Source organism: Balaenoptera ricei, chromosome 18, assembly GCF_028023285.1.
Source record: "Balaenoptera ricei isolate mBalRic1 chromosome 18, mBalRic1.hap2, whole genome shotgun sequence".
Taxonomy (NCBI): domain Eukaryota; kingdom Metazoa; phylum Chordata; class Mammalia; order Artiodactyla; family Balaenopteridae; genus Balaenoptera; species Balaenoptera ricei.
In genome coordinates, this window is record NC_082656.1 from 30,796,195 (window position 1) to 30,809,655 (window position 13,461).

Genomic DNA, 13,461 nt, shown 5'->3' on the forward strand with positions numbered 1-13,461 from the left:
ATTTATATATGGAAACTAAAAACAAAAATGAATGTATACAACAAAACAGTAATGGACTCACAGATATAGAGAACAAATTTGGGGTTACTAGTGGGGAGAGGGAAGTGGGGAGAGGTGAGATAGGAGTTTGGGATTAAAGAGACACAAACTACCATGTACAAAATAAATAAGAAACGAGTATATATTATACAGCACAGGGAAATATAGCCATTATTTTGTAATAACTTTAAATGGAGTATAATCTAAAAAATATTGAATCACTATGTTGTACACCCGAAAGTAATATAATATTGTAAATCAGCTATACTTCAATAAAAAAAATAGAATTGGGGCTTTTTGGTTTTTGGCCTTGGAAAACAGAAAGTAGAAAAATCTAAATAGCACTCTGTGCATGTAAATTTTTCCTTTATATTGATTTGACATATTAGGCCATGTCATGTACCTTTTCCTTATAGGATGATTATGATTATGATAATGATGATGATGATGATGATAAAAACTGAATTTATTATTACAACTCCTGGGCTAGGTAATTTGCATTCAGTAGCTGATTTAACATTGAAATATCATCATGAGCTGTTTTTGTTCCCAATAGTGTTGATTTGATTTATTTCATTAGATCAATACCACTTACTTTTATTTTATATTACAATAATAGTAATAATAAAAACATTTATTTGTCACTTATTACTTGCCAAGACTTGTATCAAACTTTTACATCTAATAGCTCATTAACTACTTAACACACAGGCACAGACAGAATAAGAAATTGGCCTGCAGTAACACAAGTAAATGGTGGAAACAGGATTCAAACTGAGGAAACCTTGCTTTGTAACCTTCACCCTCAAATGCAAAGCTCGGCTGCCTCATCTAATATTCCCAGTTTTATGTTATTAATACACAGTGAGTAAAATAAAATAGATTCAAAATGTCATGAATCCTTTCGTTATATATCTGATAGCTCTGTGACCCGGGGAAAGTTATTTGATGTCTCTGATCCTCAGTTTCCTCTTTGAAAAATGAGAATGATAACTTCTGACATACCTATTTTAGAAGAGAATTGCATAATTAAAATAAGCATAAAAGTGTTTTATGAACTGAAAGAATACAAGTTCTAGTTAATATCATATTTGTCATTATCTTCTCCTCCAAATGTAAATATATAAATAAAAATAAAAATGAGTCTGGTAGACCCAGAAAGTTACAATTTAACCCCCAATTTTCAATTGAGGAAGAAATGTTTCATTTTAGCCTTGAAAAGTGAATAAGTGCACTTCAACATATATTTAAGTTAAAAAACTTATTTTTGAACCCTTTAAGCTTTTCCTACATTTATTTCATGTTTTTAAGCTCAATAGATTTATTTATTTAATGTAATATATTTATTTTTGTATAAGCAGAGCATTTGACTTAAGCTGTGGTTTGCTGCTTTATCAAGGTACTCAGTCTTACATAGACAAAAGTTTTTACTAATAAAAGAAAAGCTTCCTAAAAATCAAGCATACAATTAATCTTTAGAAGTGCATGCCTTTATAAATAAAAATATAAATTATATTAATTATCAAATTATTTTTAATTTGTCAGTTTGTCAACTGAGAAAAATATTTGATAATATCCACTAATGGGAAGATACACAGAAATAGACAGTGCGTATACTGTGGTGAGATTCTAATTTGGTCCTGCTTTATGTCTATAGATGTTGACAGTTTCAAATGTAAAGAATAACTGCAAAAATAATGCAAAGGACTTTCATGTATCCTTCAACCAGCAAGCCCAGGTTTCCCTGTAAAGTCCTCTGTAGTAAAAGATCCAATCTGGAATCATTATAGAACCCAGTTATGTGTCACTGTCTTTGAACTGGGAACAGTCTTTCAGTTTCTCCTTCACTTTCCCAAATTTGGCATGTTTGAATATTACAAGTCAGTCACTTCTTAGATTTATTTGTATGACTTTCTTATTGCCACTGTAACAAATTGCCACAAGCTTAATGGCTTAAAGGAACACAAATTTATAATAGTATTTTATAGTGTTAGAGGTCAGAACCAAATAGGTCTCACTAGGCTAAAATCAAGGTGCCAACTTGACTGTGTTTCCTCCTAGAAGCTCTAGGAAAGAGTGCTTTTCCTTTTCTTTTTCTTTTTTTTTTTTTTTTTTTTGAGTTAGAAGCCACTCTCATTTCTTGGCTTGTGGTCCCATTCCCTTATCTTTGAGGTCAGCAACATTGGGCTAAGTCTTCCCACATACTGCTGCCTCTATGATTCTCTCTCTGTTGGCTCCTTTTTTCACTTCTAAGGAAGTACCCTTATAATTACATTGGTACCATTGAAATAATCCAGGATAATCCCTCCATCTCAAGGTCATCTGATTAGCAACCTTTATTCCATTTGCAAACTTAATTCTCCTTTGCCATGTACCCAAACATACTGATATTCTGGGGGTATGGACATCTTTGTGGAGGCCATTATTCTGATTACCACAGCCTCCTATTTTGGTTTTTTCCAATGTTTCCTCAAGTATTTTCAGCAAGGATAGCAGAGATGCTGTTTCATTTTATTGCATACCAATGCATAGCACACAATATCTATTTGTCCCTTTATTAGTGATGTTGACATTAATCATTTGATGATAATAGATCAACCAGTATTAATAATAACTATTTTAGAGTTTGAGTTTGCCTTATGGATTTTTGCCAATGGAAGGAAGGAAGGAAATAAGGAAACAGAGTGGAAGACAGAGTGAGGAAAAATGGTAAATGCTGTTTAAAGAGGGAAGGCAGACAAAAGAGGAACAGGAACAGTTAGCCCTGCTTTTGTGAGAGCCATTTGTAAATGTCTATTGATTTTTATAAATTTTTACTTGGAAATAATTTCAAACTTACAGAAATGTTGCAACAATAAGAGTAGTACAAAGAGCACCTATAAATCCTTTACTAGATTTACCTTTTGTAAATGTTTTGCCCCATTTGCTTTCTCTTTCTGTCTCTCTCATCTTCTTCTCTATATGGCACATGTATATAATCATATGCATCTATATAAGCATATCTGTATATACATATGACTCTGTGTATACACACATACTTTTTCTTTCTGAATCATTTGAAAGTAAGTTTTATATACCATAGCCATTTACTTCTAAATATTTTAATGTATATTTTCTCAAAATAAGAATATTGCCTTACATAACCCCAAGTACAGTTATTGGCATGAAAACATGTAACATTGATACTTCTTTTATTTGATCGACTATGTGTATTCCAATTTTGTCACTTTATCCAGTAATGCCCTTTATAGCATTTTTAAAAAGAACAGGATTCTGTCTAGAATCAGGTATTACAATTAATTGTCATGTTTCTTTAGTCTGCTTTAATCTGAATTATTTTCAAAGCCTTTCTTTGTCTTTTATGACATTGACATTTGTGAAGACTATAGTTCCCTTAACTTTCTAGCACATTATATCTATTCATTATTAAAATATGTATTTCTTTGGACATATCTAATTAACTTCTCATAAATTAATTTTATGTGAAAATATTTCCACATGTATAGAAAAATATATTAATAATTGTGTAAATTTCAATATTTTAAAATAAAACATAAAAAGAAATCTATATATCTATTAAGAGAGAATTAGTTATACACATGATTGTGTGTCTACACAATGAAACCCTACATATTTATTCAAAAGCTTAAGGTTTTAGTATGGAAAGATGTGCTTGATTTATCATTACTGGGAGAAAAATAAATTATATAAAAGAGTGATTAGTACTGTAATTACATACACACCCTACCTATGTGGTATATCTTACCTATGTGGTAGGGTGTTGCTGCTTTTATAAATACTATGACTGAACCACATTTTGAAAAATTTTATATTACTATTATTTTGTACTACTGTTTCATATCAAACACACAAATGTAGAATATTTTTCAAATTATATTTTAATTCTAATCTAAATAATTAAAACCTTTCTTACTAAAAAAAATTTAGAAATTTTACTATTCAGCAGTTTTCTGACATTAGATATCTATAAGAATTTTAGTGACATCTAAAAATACTATCATAACCTCAAATATTTTATGCATCATGGGATTTCTAATAGCAATTCTCTTTACAAATTCAGAAAAACTGTATCCACTAGTGTTTTGGAATATGTAAGGTTATTATTAACTAATTTAACTGAAAAATTTTGGCAACATGCCCAGTATATAGTCCAAATTACATGCTGAAGATAAATGTCTATGTGTTAAATATCCAAATAAAGTGTAGAAGTTATCTTTTGAATCAACTTGTAGACATTCCGCAGAGAAAGCCCCATGTAGAAATGCCTTCACATAATCAAGAAGCATGTTAATTTCCCCCACACACACACCAAAATCATGCAATAAGCAACAGAATATTGCTGCTAATTGGTATATGTTTTTCTGCTAAAAGTGAATATTCTAACCTTTTACTTGACAGATGTTTGGGTAAAATGCCTGTAACATTTTGAGAGCTTATCTGTGCTCTTTACAGTTGTGTTTATACTTCTACACATTCAGGAGCAAATAAATGAAAAAGTAAACAAAAGTAAAAACATGACCTAGTTAGCTATTTACCAATAAACATATAAATCAACAGCCAGTTAATTTCAAATATGTAAAACATTTAGTATATTAATCAAATAAAATATCGACCTAGAAAGCACATTTCTAAACATTTGGAACATTTGAGAACAAATGGCATGTAGGATGGTCAAGAGATTAGTAATCGTAAATAAACAAAATTCTGTATTTTTAAAACAAATATAATTTTTTTAACATCTTTATTGGAGTATAATTGCCTTACAATGGTGTGTTAATTTCTGCTTTATAACAAAGTGAATCAGCTATACATATACATATATCCCCATATCTCCTCCCTCTTCTGTCTCCCTCCCACCCTGCCTATCCCACCCCACTAGGTGGTCACAAAGCACTGAGCTGATCTGCCTGTGCTATGCGGCTGCTTCCCACTAGCTATCTATTTTACATTTGGTAGTGTATATATGTCCATGCCACTCTCTCACTTTGTCTCAGCTTACCCTTGCCCCTCCGCGTATCCTTAAGTCCATTCTCTAGTAGGTCTGTGTCTTTATTCCTGTCTTGCCCTTAGGTTCTTCATGAGCATTTTTTTTTTTTTTTAAGATTCCATATATATGTGTTAGCATATGGTATTTTAAAACAAATATAATTCTTAAATGCTCACTATACCCGTTTTTGTTATAATTTAGATACAAAATGGACTAATACTGTAATAGTTGTGACAACAGTTTTTTAGAGTTAGTAAAATCCTTCCCAAATATCATCTGGTCCTCAAAAATTTGGGAAGGAGGAACATCAGATGTTTTACTAGTATTTCTGAGACGATAAAATTTAGTCTCTGGGAAGTTAACTGATTTGCCTACTGGACCAGATGAAAGCAAAATCTCCCAGTAACACTTTCAAGATCATTAATGATGCAGCCTATGCTGAACAGCCCACCTCTACACCACACCAAGGCTCTCAGAAACTTTTAGGTACATTTAAGACTGCCAATGATCCTATGTATTTTATTATTCACTTTGGTTATATTTATGAATGAATGTTTTGTTGAATAAATTTATTTATTAATGCTTTTGTTGAAAATGCTCACTAAGAGTACATCAAGCAACTAGCTTTGTTTAATTCTTTTGTCATAGATATCTTAAACCCATCAAGATGAATGATAGGTGTATTTAATAGGGCAGAAATGAAGACAACTTTGAGTTTCAATAATTTAATCCACACATTTATAAGAAAAATAGTATTTTATTAATGTGGCACTCGTCTAATTGATTCATTAAAGAAACCTATCAAATATTGGACCTTACACATACAACAATATTGAGACATAACAATTAGGATGCCTTATCTGAAGACTAAAGTCACAAAAATAAAAGTGGAAGGTACTAATAAATATTTCCCCTTTGAAATATTATGTTACAGCATAACAAGTCAATGGCTTCTTATTTCATGTACCTATAAATTAATTCTTCTCTTTAATGTTGACTGGTTTCCCAACAACACACTAAAATAAAATGCAATATTAGTCATGAACCTACCCCAAAGATCATGCTTTTCTACTTGAAGGATAAATTATGAAGAATGTAACAATAGAAAACAAAAGAAAGTAATTACAAGCAATCAATTGCTTCTTGTGGAACTCCAGTGTTTTGGAAAACTGAGTGATCTCTGTAAGTAAAAGACTTGCCAGGTTGGAAGAAGAACAAAAGCAAACATGGAAATTAATATTGTGTATATGAAAGAGAATGAAGTGATTGAAATTAAGACACTGGTGAGGGGAAATAGTACTACCAGGTTATTAATGCATTTTCTTTAACATAAATTATTATGTCTTCATAATAGAAAATTTATAAAATTGATGATAGTAAGAAGTCACCCACCACCCAACCACCCAGACAAAAATGCCTATCTCCCCACTTAATTTTATGTACAAATGTGTATATACAAGTTTTAAGAAAGTTGTAATATTATATATACTGCCTCATTAAATGCTGTTTAATGTAAGTTTTTGTGTTGTTCTATTTTATTACTTTTTCTTATACTAACTTTTGAGTAGAATGCTAACATACAGCTGTTCTGTAAATTATTTATCTAACCCCATTGTATAATTCCCTTTGGCAAAATGCTCTTCCCAAAGATGTTCACATCCTAATCCCTGGAATCTGAAAATATGTTACAGTATGTGAAAAAGGGGACTTCACAGGTGTAAATAAGGTTACAGACTTTAATTTGGGGAGGTTGTCTGAATTATTTGAGTGGACTCAATCTATCATGAGTCCTTAAAAGCAGAGGATTTTCTCCAGCTGGAGGCAAAAGAGATGCTGCAAAAGAGGAAGTCAGAGAGATTCAAAGCTTGAGAAGAAGCTGGCTTTGCTACTTTAAAGATGGAGAGGGCAATTTGACAAGGAATGCAGACAGTCTTATGGAACTGAGAAAAACTCTTGGCTGACACTAGCAAGGAAATGGAGACCTCATTCTCACAGTCACACAGAAGTGAATTTGACCAACAACCCTAAATCATGGACAAAGGACTTTACTTGTCTGCCTTTTTCACTATTACGATTCCAGAACCTAAAATGTACATCTCGTTTGCTAAATCAATGAATGAATTAATTTCTGCATTTGTAAATTGTTCTTTAATATCACTTCTACAATTTTTTTTGTTCTCTTGTGAGATGATTTTTTTTTTTTTTGATTTGAAGGAGCCAGAAGTTCTGTATTAAATATGTAGTATTGTTAGAATGAGAAATTTCGAAGAAGAATCTATTTTGTAGGAGGAAAAAAAAATGCAACAAAGTGAGTTACTAGAAATAAAAAGAATTCATTTAGTAAAATCAGGAAAGCACTGTATTGTTTAGCTACACTTACAGAAAGAAACAAAATAAGGAGAAGAAACATGCAGACTGTGGAAATTGCCCATTTACTCTGGTACAGGAGGGAAGAAGCAAGAATGCAGGACAGCGAGTATGAGTATATGGAGTCAAGGTTTTATTCAAGACTGAAGAGTCACTCCTGGTTACAGAGAGGAGTGTAGAATGAGTCTGTGTAATAAAAGGAAGTCATGAGGAGAGAAATGTATATCATTTGTAAAAACTTAAATTGCGTCCAAATGCTGAATAGCTTCTGGGATGCTGTAGAGCTGTGTTTTCTACTACCGTTTAGCTACAATATTTGCCTACAAGTCAAGGAATTCTGTTTTCCATGCTGTCTTGCTCCTCTTCCCATCAACTTGCTCTCCGAAAATGTCACTTATCCTAGATATAGCAGAAGCCCACCCTTATGTTGACCAGTGGGTTTGGAACTTGAACAAATGTAGCAGCTGCTACTCATTTGCTCTCTTAGCCCACAGGGTGGAGCCCACCCAGAGCAGCATGGGAGAACATCACTTGGAGATAACACTTAACAATATTTTTTCATCATCCTTGAAATTCAAAAATTAAAGGACTATTTCTGTGTTGGCTTCTACATTTTGCTTGGTAGTCAATAAGCTATTTTAATTAACAAAACTGGGTCTTTGTTTACCCCCAAACTTTTTCCCTCATATTTTTATGGTTATAGATCTTCCTTGTTTTCCCATTCTATTCTGTTCTCTCTTTTACAAGTTCTGTTATTTATTATTGTGTTCTGTTAATGGATACCCTGCACCTGTCATTGTATTTAGTTTTCTCTGATTTCATTTCTCTCCATGGGCCCCTTTCCTCTGAGTTACAGAAAAATATCTGATTTTTTTCATGTATTTCTCTACATTTTTTTCTGCAATATTATTTCTGCTGTTGACTGCACCTACTGTAGTTTTATATTTTGTGGTTGTGACTTGTCAAATTTTATACTATTTCCCTTTCATGGCTACCTCTTCAAGTTTCTTGGATTCACTATCCCCCAAAATATTTTTGAGAATATGAACTAAAATTTTGGAAAGACTTTCTGCATTAATTCCACTTCACAAGAGAATATATGCTTCCTGAATGTGGTCCTGAAACTGCCCTCCTCAGTACCTATCTTTCAGGATGATACACTTACCCTGTTCACCTTCAAAGACAGAGATGATTGAGGGTAAAGACAGTTTTCCCAAGAGAATGATCAGATCCCCAGATTTTGATCAGATCCAGACAAAAGTAAAGGCTCAGTCATCTGCTGCACGTCCCAGAACTACTGATAAAACAAAATATGCAACCACCCTCTCCTCACAGCCTACTCTTTTGGCTTCTTCTCTCCAGTGTATAAGATATTTATATTTTTCCTAAATCTCTTATTCCCAGGGAAGTGGCTCTGGGGAGCTAAAATTTGAGAAGTTTCTTTCCATCTAGTTCCATCTCAACTTTATCCATAAAACACTCCTCATTATTCAAATATGTCATCATTGCCCTATCCACATGATGCACAATTTTCTTTATTTTTTCTTTATTTTTCTAATGAATTTTCAATGACATTTTAGCAAGGTTTGAAGTAAGGGAGGGATAAGTGACATCTGCACGTCACCAATTCACTTTGAAACTAATATTTCCAATTAAACAAGATTTTAGACTTGGATTAATCAGAAATATTTCTTTCTTTTAATGTATGTGTGCATTTCAAACAACGCACTTTGATTACCTTTTCTTGAGTGTTTTCATTCTTAACCGAAACTACTTGGAGTGACACACTATGCTGTCTGCAGTGCTCAAGAGTCTTCTAATCTGGAGTCCATGGAGCACAAGGAATTCCATGCGTTGCTTATTCGTAAATGCTCCCTTAAAAATTGTGTTCTATTTTCAGTGCATGTTTTTATATACAAATGTACTGGAAATCAGTTCTAAAGCATTCAGCAAATTCTTGGAAGGGCCCATGACTCAACAGTCTAGTGACCACTTTTGGAATATTGTTAATTTATACTGTTGAAATGGCTGTCATAAAATAAACTTTTAAATCCTCACTATGTACATGCCCTTCTCTGACTGCTTTTGCCTGTTCACAGAAACAGTGCCTTTTACCTCTAACTAGACAGAATTATATGTCCATCTTTCACCAGTCAGAGTGACAAAGATCTCTATATCTCAATGGCCTTTTGGTTGCTAAACCTGAGTAGTAAAATGAAGAGCCTGCTCCCTAGGCAACCTGTTACTTCCCTGCTGCTTGTGAGAGTCACTTGTATCACAATAGTTATAATCAATTAAGCTTTCCACTGCAAATGAGGCTTCTGATCAAAGCACAGGAAGCTTTTGCTTTTAAAAAATGGATTTTTCAATTATTAAAATATATCTCATATAGTGCAGTGCATCACATAAATTCATCTCACCTCTCTTAAAATTTTAATTTTAGCAGAGCAAAGCTGCTTTTGGATCTTTTTCCAAAACAGAATTATTTCAGTATTTGTACACAGTGAGTTTGCTAATCACATATATAAAATTCCTACAAGTGTTTGTGAAAATATTTGTACAAACCAAATTTATAGATCACCATCAGACTTATTGGAAAGGGGTTCTATAGCATTCAGCAGAGTCTCAAAAGTATCCTTGTCACAAAAGAGTTTAATTAACACTGTACCTTATTGATACACCTTCAGAATATTGTTAATTTATAGTTGTATAAATGGCTGAATAGTGCAATAATTTTAAATTCTTTATTTTTTTATGCTTTTCTCTGGTTTCTATGCCTCAATCAAATCATTTAGAAAGAAAAAAATATATATAATCTCAACTCATCTAATTATTATAGCCAATACATTCAAGAATTTAATCTGTACATTTTCTAAGATGAGTTGGCCAATATTTAAATGAGTACTCAAGCATTTAAATTCCTTTTGTTTAATACTATATTTATGGTTGTCACATAACAAACTTACACTGTGATAACCAATTTTAGTGAGAAATAAAGATATATTACTCATTTACTGCCAAAGTTGGATTTAAGTTGTTCAATGTTTAATTAAAATATTGCACATCATTATATTTCTATTTTAGTATTGGCAGTTTGTAAGTGACCATGGCTTTTTTTTCTCTCATCTTTTCTAGAAACAGTAAACACTGACTCAGAAAGATGTGGACACTCTCTGGGAATCTGATGTTAGAAATTAGGTTTCAGCAGCTCCAAAAATCAACCCAGCCACGGTAATTTTAAAGATGATTCATCCCAGTGATTCCTCTTACTTAACGTTTAACATGATTTCAGAAACACCACCTGAGTAAGAGCAGAAATAATTTTATTGGATGTGTACTTGCTTATGTATATTTAGGAGGGAAAAACTAAACAAAGGTGCTCTACCTAAAACAAAAGTCTGCTATTTCCAGGGTGACAGACAATAGCTGTTTAACAGTGCTTGATTTTCAATTGAACTGCTCCGAATATTTAAAAGATAAGAGGAAATAATATGCCTAGCTCACTGAAAAGAGGCATTTACATAAGTAGATCATAATTATCCAAGTAAGACCTTGTTGCTGAGACGTGGGAGGGTTAATGATTATGATGATAATTAAAATACAGAGGATTTGTAGAGCACTTATTTGCTTTCTGAAGAGCTCAGTGTACTTCTCTTATATTCTATTCTTCTCATTGATCTCTGTGTGATAGCTATACAACAGGATGTTTAAATACCTCAGAATAATGGAAGGAAATGTCTGACCTGTTATAACCATAAATGATTATAATCTTTTGGGTTTTGCCTCACCTGAAAGGCAGGACCTCCAATGACATAGCTTTTTGAAACATCACTTCAGGTCATCACAGCAAAACTGACTCTGAGGAAAGAGTGCCACCTACTGAATCAAATTGCCCGGGTTCCCTCCAAGGGCTGGTCTCTCAGTTTTAGAATTGTCTTAACATGCTTAACTATAAGAAGTAATGGGATTGCTGCACCATGTATGAAATACTTATTTTTGTTTCCAGCTTCAGTCAATTTATTTTAACAATCCACCCATCACATCTATAAATTAACCATTTCATTCAAAAACTTTCCATTTGTTTTGAAAACTAGTATACAAAGATTGAACAAATCTAACTTTGTTCTTTAATGAAGGGAATTTCCAAAATAAATACCTGTCTTTTTTATTGTCGAAGTGGCCACAAGGGGGAGCTAGCATGCAACTTCTTATGGGGCAGGAGAGTTGAGGTTTCATAATTAATTGAACCCTTTTATTCCTGGCTAAAGCAGGAGAAGATATAAATATGCCATTTGAAATTTATGAAACTCAAGATAATTTTTCTCAGAATTACATTTTTCACAATGCAATCCAACTCCCCCTTTTAATATATGCTAATACATTAGATACAATGTGACATTTTTTAGTCTGATAATTCCTGTTTCTGCATGGCCTAACTCTCAGGTACTATACACACAATTACACGCACACAGTTTGTTTAAACCACACCAAATAATTTTCAACTGTAAAACTTAAATATAAAAATTTTAAATTACCTCTTAAATTTGTCTCAATATTTTATTTTATTTTTTTAATTTTTAATTTTTTTTACTCTAGTACTTGGTATTTTTATTAGTTTATTTGTTTTTTGCTAAAAGACAACAAAAACAAAACAAATAGTGTATGCAATCAATTAAATTGTTGAAATCTTTAAGTGATTGCCTCACTGATTTTCCATCTTTGGAGACACATACACAAACACACACAAAAATGAGATGAGAATTAGTGATAAGAAAAGTCTGGAACATATTATCCGGTGGAGGAAAAAATAATATGTTCCAAGCAGAACTATTTCTAGCATAACTTTCAATATTTTAAAATAAACATCCTGATATGTGTCCCAGTTCAAAAGTTGATCATTGGTGACTAATTTATGAGTGTTTCCTTCCGATTTACGTATATTTATAATACATAGCAGCAGTTGGAAATTTAGTTTATTTACTGTGTGAATTTCAAATTAATAGAACTTCCATGTTTTTGTAGGGCTAATCCTGTATTTAATTTTGACTGTTCATTGGGAACTCACTTCCTATGTGTGGGAGGAGGGAACATGTATATGAACATGTTATATTGTAACATAACATACATATCATATAGAAGGGACTTGAAATATATCATTTCCTGATAAATATTTTTTAATAACAAGATTTAATAATTTTAATAAAAATGAGAAAAAATTAAAATTTAATTTAATATACTGTTTATTTATGGATATAGTTTACACTTTTTCTTAGTTGTTATATAGGAGAGATTTAGTTCTCAAAAATATTTTTAATTATAAACAATTTCCCCTGAAACTTAAAACTTATAGTTAATTTACATTACTTTATTAAAATTCATATTTATCATAAAGGGGAAAGATATGTTTTAGGGATTGTCCTGTTAGAAGTGTGAATTTGTCATTTGTTAAAAGGGAAATCTTTGATTAAAAGTCAGCAGGTGGCTAATAGCTGTGTGTTAGAAGTGAGCCTCAAATATCTCTGAAAGACAATGGGAACTAGAACTAGATGTGAATGAAACACTATCCTTCACCTGTGGATTTAAATATGATATGGCAACCTTTGATACATATTACATCTAAAACATTTAGCTGTTAAAGTTATTTTTGAAAAATTATCTGTTAAATAAAAATATATGAAATCAAGTAGTGAAATAATGGTAAAGATGATGGAAAAGGAAATAGTGGAGAGAGAATTTTTCAGTCATATAAACAGTGTCTGTGTTGAAAATATCAGCAACAGAAATTTCTCTTAGGAACTGTATCTTATTGAATTCAAGAATACAACAAACAGGACAAGTTTTGGAAGAATGTTATAACTGCTACCATTTTGGCTACATACATAAACTCTTGGGGCTACATGCATAAACTCTTGGAACTACAACTACAGGTAGTCAATATGAATTTTAAAGGGTCTCTCAGAGGCCAAATTAAATACCTTATATAACAAAAAAGTCATAAAATAGCATTTTAAGATTATTAATGCTATTCAATTATTGATTTAATGTAA